Raw genomic sequence first — 12,438 nt, 5'->3', positions numbered from 1 at the left:
AATCTACTGAGTGCATTTGAAGATGTAGCAAAGAGAAAGGAGCTCCGAAGGATCTATACAAAATGAATTTTTATACGCAGAAGGGTTCGGGGGGACAAGGAAGCTATTGACAAAGAGTGGATTCTTTCAGGCAAGGTCACCATCCCTTAGGGGTCTATGAGAAAATCACCTCACTAGTGCTGACCAGGTGATTCCGGAATGACTGGTTTAAGATTTCATTTCTGGGAGAAGTTGAAACTGTTACTGGACAGGGGCCGGCCCTTAGTAGGTCTGCCTCAGGCCGGTCTGTGGTATTTGGCTGCTTGACTTTGGGTAGGAAAGATTTCACGACAGGATTCCAGATGGGTTTGAGAATGTGTTTACTAATGCTGGGGACAATGACACAAAGGAAGAAATTAGAGTAGAAGAAAGGCCAGGGAGAACCCAGGCAGTGCTCTGCTTTGGCTCTAGAAATGTTATAGGAAAGAAATGAGCAAGGCAGGGCTGCTTCAGCACCTGGGAAGCTAGAGAAAAAGGAGGCTGTGGAGACAGGATCAGGGGGTGAGCCCAGGTTGTGCTGCCACTGCCCACCGCTCCCCTGGCGGCAAGTCCTGTGGGTACCCTTAGAAATAAAAATGCATGCCCAGGAAGACTCTAGCGAGAGCCCACATTAAGACTTTGTCCTGAGGGCTTTTTACCCTTTTTTTTTTCTTTCTGCAGGTGAAAATCTTGGGGTGAGGGAGATGGGAGACTAGGTAGAATATTCATCAGCTTTCCAGGTGCATTTTTAATAAGCTGATGCATTAAAATGATCGTATAGGGGAGTTTGGATTATTCTTTGGTCTGTTGTACTGTTTTACCTTTCTCTTAGGTCCATCTGGCTTTAACGGGTTTTTTGTTATTTGTTCCCCAACTTCATCTGCCTTGGGTTTAGCTGGCACAAATGCATTCATTGGGTCTATGTTCTCTATTTTCCCAGGCCAGGGTGACTTAACTATGTATTTTCTGGTTATGGCGGAGAATAGAAACCATTTGCTCTCACATGTCCTTGGTTAGGGAAGATAAAGTCTTGGAATTCACAAGCTGGCTGCAAGCTGCCCAAACTGTTGGATTTGTTTAATTTTCTTCTTCCCCACTCCACTTGCCGGAGATTTTCCTAGCTTCTTATTTACTGTCCTGCTACAAAATTAAAGTATTAAGTTTGGTTTGGTGCCTTGGGCTTAGCACAAGCCATAGTCTTGGTGGCAATCGATCGATGTTTCTCTCTCACATTGACATTTCTTTCTCTCTCCCTCTCTCTCTTCCCTCCTCTCTCTCTCAAATCAATAAGAAAAATGCGTGTCCTTGGGTGAGAATTTAAAAAATAGTTTTTAAAACACCAAAAAGATCAGGAGGGGAGGAGAAGGGATGCTAGGTGGAGCACAGAGCATCTTTTTCAGGGTGTACTAGTCTGTGTGATAATGTAATGGTGGATGCATGGCATTATGCATTTGTCAAAATTTGTACAGACAACACATAGAGTGACTCCTAATGTAAACAGTGGACTTTAGCTAACAATAATGTATTAATATTGGTCCATCAGTGGTAACAAATGCACCACACTGATGCAAGATGCTAAAAATAGGCGAATTGGAGGAGGGAGGGGGAAGGACAGAAGCTTGTCTATGGGAGCTCTTTCTGTTTTCTGTGCATCTGAATCTGATCCCCTCAGGCTTGAAGAGTGACCACAAGGCGAGAGTGAGAACTGAAACCTTGTACCCCACGCTCAGCCTGGACGTAGAATGCAAACTACACTTCAGTGTCTATAGTGAGATGATTTTGTGCTCTGCCTGTCTTCATTAGCATGACTTTATTTTTCCAGGAATTTCCTGCCCAGGGAAGTGGCTCATGACAGGGTTTTCCCACAGATCCTTCACCTCCTCGATGAAGAGCATCACAGACAACTTGCACCCTTAGATTCTTTGAATGCTTTGCCTCCTGGCCTTGCTATTTATTGTGGACTGGTATATCATAATTCGTACCCAATCCTAAACATGCCACCACTTTGAAAGACCTGCCTTGCGTCAAATTTTCAATCCTCAGTGAATTCCAACTTCCCTTCTCCTCTGAGACAGTGCCAAAGCCTGCCTGTAAGCAACACATCAGCTTTGTCTTATCAACAGGCTGTGTTTTTCATACTTAGGGAGCCAGCTTTTGACAATAAATTAGATCAATGTATTTTGCTTTAAAAAAAAAAAAAGGAAATATATGGCGTACTAAAGAAAAAGGCAATGGAAATAGAGAGTGATGAATTATAATTGCCATGGTTAAAAATGCCTCTCAAAGAACTGATGTTTATGCTGAATCTTGAAGGGTGAACAGGACTTTGCCAGGAGAAGAAAGGGGTAGAGATATAGGGGAGGGTAGTCAAAGGTAGAGGGATAGTGAGCAGAGGAAATGGGATCGAGGGCCCCGGTGGAAATGCCAAGGGCTCTGGGCATGGGTTACCAAGGGAGAGCTGAGTCTCGGGGAGGATCTGGTGCTGGGGCCGGGGTGTGGAGAGAAGGGGTTACCCAGAAAATAGTACATGCCCATGGGCAGTTGGATTGGAATCTGAAGGGTGAGGGTGTGACACTGGCGTGAGTTTTGCAGGATGTGGCCTGCATCAAAGGGTCATGCTAGCTGCACTGAAGAGCCTATCTTGGGTTGGGGACACTGGTTCCCAGCTGTTGCAGGGCAGGCTCCGTGAGCTTGTTTGCTTCACTTGCTGTGAAGGCAAGAAGAGGCATCAAGCAGGACAGCAAACTCCACTGGGACTTGGTTCCTAATTGCTGCAGGAACTTCAGGGACCTAGGAGATCTCTGGTGTAAATAAGCACATTGGAAAGTATTGAGTGCTATTTACAGACTCAAACACAGAAGGACATGGTGTGTGTGGCAGGACAGGCTTTCTTCTCCCAGTTCTGCGCTAACCTTTCTCTTCTTCTCACCTCCTGGGGGGAAAGGGTTTTTGGTAAGACAAGGTAAAGAAAGAAAATTTGGACGTGATAATAATTCATACACGTTAGGAAGCTGGTCAGTGAGAGCCAGTGAGAGATGGGTGGTCTTATAGATGCTCTTCCCTGGCCCTGGGAGGCTCGGCTCCCTCTTGAATGAGAGATGGAGCCAGAAACAAATCTTCTCCCTCCAAAGACACGGGAGGATGGTGAGACTGTGTGTCAGCACAGCTGTGACCCTGGGAGAGCCCTAGAACTGAGCTGGGTGAAGGGAGCAGGGTGGGTGCAGAAGGGGGTGGGCTGTGGAGAACCAGACCTAAGCATCCCGCAGACAAGGATCACCAGTGCAGCTGGCCCTCCCTCCTCCAGCCACACGGAGGCACGCATTCTCATGCTCGCTCTCATGTCTCTGCAGGAAGGTATGGGCTGGATGGGGCGGCAGGTGGGGTAGGGAGGAGGGACAGTGACCAAGGGGCAGCTGGAGTGTTGAGATGCCATTGGTGCCTTCACACCGGCTCCCTCCTGCCCAGAGCACGTCCTGCACATCCCCTTGTCACAGATGGACTCCAGCCCCAGGCAGTGGGGGACAATAGGGGACAAGAGGGAAGAACGTGGCAGAGGAGGCCAAGGAGGTGGACCTTGGAGCCAGCTCCCCCACATGCTGTGCACCAGGTGGGGGCCAGAACAAGTCCCTTCCCCTCAAAATGGAGTGGGGAGAGCTCTCCCACCCCCCAAAGTCCATTGCTCCCCAAGATTCTGCTTCCTCACCCACAAGGGGGGTCCTGACTGGAGGTGAGGAGGAGAAAATGGCATGGGATCCACAGCACGTCTCATGATCTGAAGTGAAAGACGGCCACCCTGTGAGCATGGCTTCTGGCCTCCTAATGGCAGCGGAGGGTCCTCTCTCAGCCTATGAGAGCCTCCGAAGCAGGCCATCCCCTCTGGGTAAGCCCCCCGTGGCTCACATTCTGGATGAGAAGAGGATGAGCACCCACTACCGCTGGGATGTGTGGAGGGTAAGAGTGTGCGGCTGGAGTCCGTGGCCTGGATGGAGTCCTGACGCCCCCCGACCCGCAGCCTGGTGAGTGTTCACTGCTTCCTATGGCTCATCTCAAAGTGACATAACTCTGGGCGTCTTCCTGACCCCTGGGGCTGAGGGCAGGCCCTCCCTGTGCAGCATCCGCCCCCTCTCTGCTTGAACCTCCTGCTTGGGAGGATTCCTCACAGAGACAGGGAGGGAGAGAGGGCGGAAGGAGGATGGGAGAGATGGTGGGTGGGTGCCAGGATGAGGGGGCACCGCAGGCTCCCCGGGAACGAATCACCACCTCACCTGCGCCTGGAGAACCGCTCCTCAGCCTTCCTCTCACTCCACCTCCTGCTGTAAGAGATGGACAGATAGATGGATGGCCTCTGGACAGCCCCCCTCCCTGGGCCACCCCCATGTCACTGTGGGAACCCTCTGCCAGTTCACAGAGCCTGGCTCCCATTATTTTATTAACAAACTCCAGGACCCCCATCTTGACATTTCTCTGACACCCTGGGAAAATCATGAGGTCAGAACATCCCCACAACTCCCTGCCCCAGGCAGACAGACAGACAGGCAGACAGGCAGACAGACAGACAGAGGGGATTGCTACGGAAAGGCAACTCTAACCAAGACAGCAGGAGACTGACAGACCCTGGAGGCTCTGCCTGCCTCTGCCGCTCAGTGCTCAGCGTCAGCACGGGTGTTGTGCGTGGCGCTCTGCACCTGCCACTTTACATCCCTCCAACAGTCCTGCAAGGAACGGAGGCTGCCTTCACCTCCCCGATGAGGCGGGAGAGGATGGATAACCAGACTGAGGTTGCTCAGCGAGCGGGCAGCAGGCCCTGAACTCAAACCCAGGTCCCTGTGTCTTGAAAGATCCTTTCTGCTTCCCTGTCCCTGCTGCTACCCAGGGCCCCTGGGGTTTGGGGGTGGGTGGTGGGTGCAGAGATGAGGACAGACTCACCTTCCTCCCCCGGGCCCTTTGCCTGGTGGCTCATGGTCGGCAGGGCTGACTGGGCCCCCACTCGGCTCAGGCGGCTTGCTGGGCCACACACACCTGTGGCCTGGGGTGATTTCCTGTCCTCATGCTGGCTGACCTCCCTTCCTGGGCCCCAGGGCAGTCAGGGCTCCGGGGCTTGATGGAGATTGAATGCGGAGGTAGGCGAAGTGTGGGAGAGAGCGGGCAGGAGCCAAGGTGGTGAGCTCCCAGCCTGTCAATCCGGCCACACACTCCTCAGTTCAGGTTTCCTGGAGAGGGGCGGCGGGCCTCACCTTTCAGGCATCGCTTACAGCAGGGCCCGGAGCTGCGGCTCCTCTCCCCTTGCACTGGGCCCGCGGAGGGTGCGGAGGGGGCATCCCGGGCCTTCCCTCTAGCGCAGCCCTGGTTGGAACAGGGAGGTCCTAGGACGTTTGTGAAACCATCACCAGGGCTGTGTTTGAAACACGATTCCCAGGACCACCCTGGGCTTTGCATCAGTAAGTCAGGCCTGAGCCCACAGTGAACCGTTCCCACTGGCCTGCTGCTCACAGATCTCAGCTCTGCCCGCGGCTGCCCTGTTAAAAAACGGCAGCTTCGGCTGCTTTGAAAACCATGACCGGAGCCTCGGCGTGGGCTCTCTGGAGGACAGTCACCGTGCAGGGCCCTAACCCGGGTGGGTCCCTGGAACTCTGAGAGTCCTGGATGGAATGGTGTGGGTCTGTAAACACCACACTTTTATTTTTCCTGTCCTTTAACTGAAACTTAGCATTTCCCTAAGGTCGTGTGATTCTGTCCCCAGTAGAAGTCAGATTTGTTTTTTCATAGCACATTAAGCTATTAGGACTATCTCAAAATATCATGTAGGTAGTTTACTTCTTTGAAATTATGATAGTCACAGACCTGCCACTAGGTCTTGCTGTCTGATTATTAGGAAGCATGTGTGTCATTATCTGACAGATTTTTAAATATATATATTTTAATTTATTTCAGAGAAGGGGGAGAGAGGTGGGGGGAAGAGAAATGGAGACATCAATGATGAAGGAGAATCATTGATTGGCTGCCTCTTGCATGTAACCTATTGGGGATTGAGCCCGCAACCCAGGCATGTGCCCTAACCAGGAATCAAACCCATGACCTCCTGGTTCACAGGTCGATGCTCAGCTACTGAGCCATGCTGGTCAGGCTACCTGACAGATTTTTAAAAAACAGTTTGATACCTATTTCAGGATCGTTGGTCTCCTTTGTAATCCCAGTATTTTATCTTATGGATTTGAAACCAATGTTCTGACCAATGTCTATGAGTCTCATCAGGATTCTGTGACACAATAGGATTACGAACCTGCCCCAAAGCAAGTCTCCGGTGGGTGTCCCAGAGAGCCCCAGCCTCCAACCCTCCGGACACCTTGGTGAAGGGGAGGAACAAAGGAACCTCCACCTGTGGTGTCCTCTGAAATGCACTCACAACACCCCAGCTTTAAAACTTTTCTCTTCGCCACCTGCCTTTCTCTCGGACCTGATGGCTCCTGCCCCAGGGTGCAGGGACACTGAGGAGCTCTCCCTCTGTGTTCTCCCTCTACAACCGGGCCCTGGGGGCCTGCAGCTGGCCCCTCTCCCAGCTGGACAATCCCACTGCAGGGCCCCGGGCAGGGCAGCACAGGCAGCCTGCCCGGAGCAGTGAGGAGCGGCTTCCTGCGGAGGGCGCTCCCGGCTCTCCTGCCCCTCCCTGGTCTCCTGATGAGCGAGGACCCTCACAGCAGCTCCTGGCCCTGCCCCTCCTGGCTCCCTCTTGTCAAAGGAGGAAGGCTTCCGCAGTGTTCCAGCCCCAGCCCTGTCCGCACAAAGGAACACTCCACTTCTCTGCTTCCCACAGAGAACAAGGAGCACCCGCAGGGCCAGAGCCAGCTGCAGGCACAGGGCACTCACAGGGGGAAAAGCAGAGAACCCTGGTGGGTTTATAACCTCTAAGGCCGCTAGGCTTAGTCTGTGGTGTCTGCAGGGGGAGATCTGGGAATTAAAACACTTCTTCTCTCGCCCTACCAGTTTGGCTCAGTGGATAGAGCATCGGCCTGTGGACTGAAGGGTCCAGGGTTCAATTCTGGTCAAGGGCCCATGCCCAAGTTGCAGGCTCGATCCCCAGTAGGGGGCGTACAGGAGGCAGCCAAACAATGATCCTCTGTCATCATCGATGTTTCTTTTCTTTTTTTTTTCTTTTTTTAAATATATTTTATTGATTTTACACAGAGAGGAATTGAGAGGGACAGAGAGTTAGAAATGTCGATGAGAGAGAAACATCGACCAGCTGCCTCCCGCACACCCCCCACTGGGGATGTGCCCGCAACCAAGGTACATGCCCTTGACCGGAATCGAACCTGGGACCCTTCAGTCCGTAGGCCGACACTCTATCCACTGAGCCAAACCGGTCCTGGCCATCATTGATGTTTCTATCTCTCCCTCTCCTTTCCTCTCTGAAATGAATAAAAATATTAAAAGAAAATTATTCTCTCTCACAACAAAGCTCGCGTGGGATTCCAAATCCACGTTTGGGAGTCAAGCACTGAACACAGAGTATTGTGCTCTGTTTGCCGCACAGCATCTGTATAAATTCCAGTGCTTCCAGAGCTACGTACACGTTCAGGTGAGCACGAGGCCTCGGAACGTGGGAGGCAAACGAGTCTCTCCTCATCCCGGCGGGGCCATCCGCAGCGTTCCCGGCAGAGCGGAGGGAGAGGACCGGGGCCTGTGAGGCACATGTGTTGTGGTGTAACCCCTATCTTACAAAGGACGCCTCAAGAAGTCGAATTATGCAGTCATTTATTAAAGACCAGCAGCATACGAGGGAGCTCTTCAGTGCTCCAAACCTCGAAGCCCCAAACAGCTTGCCACATCTGGCTTATATGGGCAGAATATCACAAAGGTATTAATTACATTTTTGGGGGTCTGGAATGAGGAACCTGTTTCATAAAAAGCATTTTTACAGAAACAATTTTGAGCAAATTAGTTATCTAAAGTATCTACGAATCACTGAATCAACAGAAACACATTATCTGGGACCCAAACAGCAGTTTCTACCTGAGTTGATTGCTACCATACTTTACAGAGACCGGGGTTTGAGTTATTTGCTCAAGGAGAAAAGAAAATGACAGTGATATTTTCAAACTCTGATCTTGCCCTGGCTGCTGGCTCGGTCGGTTGGAACATCCTCCTGTACACCAAAAGGTTGCAGGTTCCATTCCTGGTCCGGCACATACCTGGGTGGTGGGTGAGGTGCCGCACAGCCTATGGAAGCGATTTGGAACATGAGCTTGGAAATCAGAGTCTAGTTTTGCATGATCTTATGCGTGTTATTTAAATGGGGATAAGAGGTTCCTCTGGGACAATTCCTGTTCTGCTTTGCCCTGGAGTTTTGCCTCATCAGGATTTGCCTTTTCTTTTGTGGTGATTTCACCACGTCTGTAATGTGAAACCTCTTGACTTCACACATTTGCAAGTTTTAAGAAACATAATCTAGTTTGAGGGCAGTGAAATCAAATCATAAAATATTCTTGTTTTTATTGCTTATCACCGGCATTAGCTAGTTCACCCTTGGGTTAAATTTATTGGGCATTCAACTCAAACACAACTTCAAAGAGTCATAATATTGGAGTGGTGTTCTCTTAATATTTTATCAGGATGGTGGACACTTCTATTGCTAGGGTTGAGGCTGGTAAATGCTGCAGTCATTCTCTCCCAGGGTGTGGCTGGGTCTTGGAAAACAAAACCTTAACAATGACTATGACAACGACAAAATCACATGTGTGACTTCAAAACCAGGAGTCACAGTGTGTCCAAACCCAATGTGCCTTTTGTCTCAAAACCCCTGGTTAAGGGGAAAGCATCCTGGGCCCCCTTGTTAATGTATCTATCCAATGAAAAATGCATCCGTATAATTAGCTGTGGGTATCTGCTTACAAAACATCCAGTGTCGCTCCCAGAACCTTGTAAACCAGCACAATGGGGAGGATCCGGTGTCGGGAGCTAACACTCTCGCTGGGCTAATGTGAGCTGGTGCTGCGGCCAGGTCCCAGGTCGCTGCCCTTCACCTGCAGCTCACACCAGAAGCTCCCTCTGGGGTGGTTTCTGGTGTGGGCCGGGGAGGGGCAGCAGAGGGGCCCCGGAGAGCAGGGCAGCAGCCGTGTGCCCTGCCAGCCTGGGGTGTGTATGTGTGATGAGCAGGGTGTGCTGGAGGCTCCTGTGGGCAGTGTCTGAGTTCCTCTGCTGTGCTCTGTCATCACTGAAGGTGGAGCAGAGGGCACTATGGGCAAGGAACTGCTGGGGCTGTCTCTGCCATGTCAGGAAGGGAGACCTGCACCCAGGGATTTGTGACCTGAGGAAACATTATCACCAGGGCAAGGGGCGGTTCCTGCCAGAGAGATAAGTCAGACACACCAAGAGGCTGGCTGGGCATGAGGAAAACGGCAGCCGGGCAGTGTCTGGGTCTGTGACTCTATGTGTCTGCCTCTGCCCCCTCCCCGCCACCCAGGCAGACAGAGTGTGAACAAAAGCCCGGAGGAGCCAGGACTCTGTCACTTCTTTCTCCGGGGGATAAGGACAATGGAAACTGGAATGCTCCTCACAAGCCAATGTGTTGAATGAATAAAGCCAAACTGCATTTATAGATGTCATCACGGGTGACAAGTCCCCTTCCGCCCCCCACTTTGTATGGACCTAAGGAAGCTCCTGAAGACCTCTACACCTTCGTGTTTTCCTCTGTTCGGTGGAGGTAATTCTGCTCTGACTCCTGGAAGGGTGCTGGGGGCTGAGTGAGCTGACGGCTGTAACCGGAACACCCCAAAGCCCTGAAGAGTCAGAGGGGTCTCTGCAATGCTGCTGTCGCTGCTCACAGTCGTGGAGCTTGGGCCCGAGGTGCATCTGAAGCCCCATTTTTACCAGGGCACAGACCAGCCCCCTTCCCTCTGCTCCTCCACACACTTGCCACAAAGCTCTCTCTATTTTTTTTTTTTTTAACTTTTTATTGTTGTTAATCCTCACCAGAAGATACTTTTTTCCCTTAATTTTTAGAGAGAGTGGAAGGGAGGGACAGAGGAAGGGAGAGAGAAAGAGAGAAACATCGATGTGAGAGAGACATATTGATCGGTTGCCTCTCACACGAGCCCTGACTGTGGTGGGGATTGAACCTGAGACCCTTTGGTGCACAGGCAGATGTTCTAACCACTGGGAAACAACAGCAGAGGCCAGAGGTGGAACAGCAGCAGGTGAGTTTGACACACACACACACACACACACACACACACACACACACACCCGCCATCCAGTGGGCACACCCTGGAGAAGCAGTTACACACCATAAAGAGCTGTGTGGTCCTGGCAGGTGGCCCAGTGTGGTTGCAGCAGAGCCCGGGGCTGGAAACACCAAACAGGGACAACTGCACAGCCTGATGTTTCTCGGTCACTTCTGCCCAGGACTAACCCCCCTCCCCACCTCCACCTGGAAGCTTGGACTTCTGCCTGCCCCCTTGTTTCTAGCGCTCACTCTTCCCAGCAGGACACTTACTGGTCTGATAAACCAGGCTGACCACGCACAGTTTGAGAGGTGAACGTCCTCAGCTGCAGATTCCCTGTCTTGAGGCCCCGTGGATGGAAGGCTGCGGGTGGACATGGACGGGGAAAGGGAGCTGGGGAAGACACAGGGACTTCACTGACTGAGAGGTGTGTGTCTGTCGGGGATAATATGTCTCTCCCTGTCATTTGGGTCAACTCTCCTCAGGCCCACTCTGGGACTGTTCGTTTTTCGGGTGCATGTGTCAGACTCCATTGGCCTCTGTTACGTCCTCTTTGGAGAGTGCTCACCCTTTTGATGTTTATATGGCCTGTGCCTCCTTCATCTTACTTAGCCTCTGGAGCCTGAGGGCGGGACTCAGACCTTGGGTCAAACATCCCAGAGCCAGCTTCGGGAGTGAGCCATTTGGGACTCCTGGGGGAACAGTGGGGCCTCAGACTGTGGAGGGGAGAGGGGACTGAGCATCCAGCGTGGCCATCAGGGATCTAGGCAGACTTTGAGAGAGGGACTCAGCTTCTGAACTGAGGACCTGGCCTTGGCCTCGGGGCCAGCTGTGCGGAGGTTCCCCATAAAAAGCCTCTCTTCCCCCCAGGGCTCTGCTGATTGCACTCCATCCTCCCCGCCTCACTCCGGGAGCCTGGAGAGGCCCGGGAGATGGAGGGCGCTGGTCGGCTGCTGTCGGCAGGCAGGATCCGGGGCAACCTGCCTGAAGGGCCTCCCACCCTCCGAACAGGCCCTTGGGGGCTCCCCTGGAGGTTCTCTTGGCCAGACCAGAGATTGTGCTGGGAAGCTGGCTCCTCCCTTTGGTCCTGGCAGTTCTGTCGGGCGCCCTCTGTCGGCCAGGCCATCACTTGGCCATCTTGGCAAACCCAGGACAGGCTCAAACATCAGCAGAACACATTTACAAATAGATTTCTCAATAAAGACATTCTCAGAAAATGGAGGGAGGAGACGATGTATTTCCTTTGTGGCAAAGGTGAAAACTAAATTTACATTTCATTTGCCATTACTATTGAAACGCTCTTCCTATGAGCTGAACGAGGTCTGCTTTGCAGAGCCCCCGTTCAAAAAGAGACAACAGGCCACCAAGAGTGTCGCTTTTGCTAAGCCCACAACACCAAACCAAAACTTAGTACTTTAATTGTGTAGCAGGACAGTAAATAAGAAGCTAGGAAAATCCCTGGGCAAGTGGAATGGGGAAGAAGAAAATTAAACAAAACCAAACAGTTTGGGCAGCTTGCAGCCAGCTTGTGAATTCCAAGACTTTATCTTCCCTAACCAAGGACATGTGAGAGCAAATGGTTTCTATTCTCCTCCTTAACCAGAAAATACAGAGCTTAAGTCACCCTGGCCTGGGAAAATAGAGAACATAGACCCAATGAATGCATTTGTGCCAGCTAAACCCAAGGACAGATGAAGTTGGGGAACAAATAACAAAAAACCCATTAAAGCCAGATGGACCTAAGAGAAAGGTAAAACAGTACAACAGACCAAAGAATAATCCAAACTCCCCTATACGATCATTTTAATGCATCAGCTTATTAAAAATGCACCTGGAAAGCTGATGAATATTCTACCTATTTTCCTTTCTCCCCCCACCCCCCCTGCAAGATTTTCACCTTCAGGAAAAAAAAAAAAAAAAAAAAAAAAAAAAAGGATAAAAAGCCCTCAGGACAAAGTCTTAATGTGGGCTCTCGCTAGAGTCTTCCTGGGCATGCATTTTTATTTCTAAGGGTACCCACAAGACTTGCCACCAGGGGAGCGGTGGGCAGTGGCAGCTCGACCTGGGCTCACCCCCTGATCCTGTCTCCACGGCCTCCTTTTTCTCTAGCTTCCCAGGAGGTGAGGCAGCCCTGCCTTGCTCATTTCTTTCCTATAACATTTCTAGAGCCAAAGCAGAGCACTGCCTGGGTTCTCCCTGT

Source organism: Pipistrellus hanaki (assembly GCF_964339955.1).
Source record: "Pipistrellus hanaki genome assembly, chromosome: 6".
In the NCBI taxonomy this organism is placed as follows: Eukaryota; Metazoa; Chordata; class Mammalia; order Chiroptera; family Vespertilionidae; genus Pipistrellus; species Pipistrellus hanaki.
The sequence above is the reverse complement of the archived record's forward strand: the minus strand, read 5'-3'. Positions refer to the sequence as shown.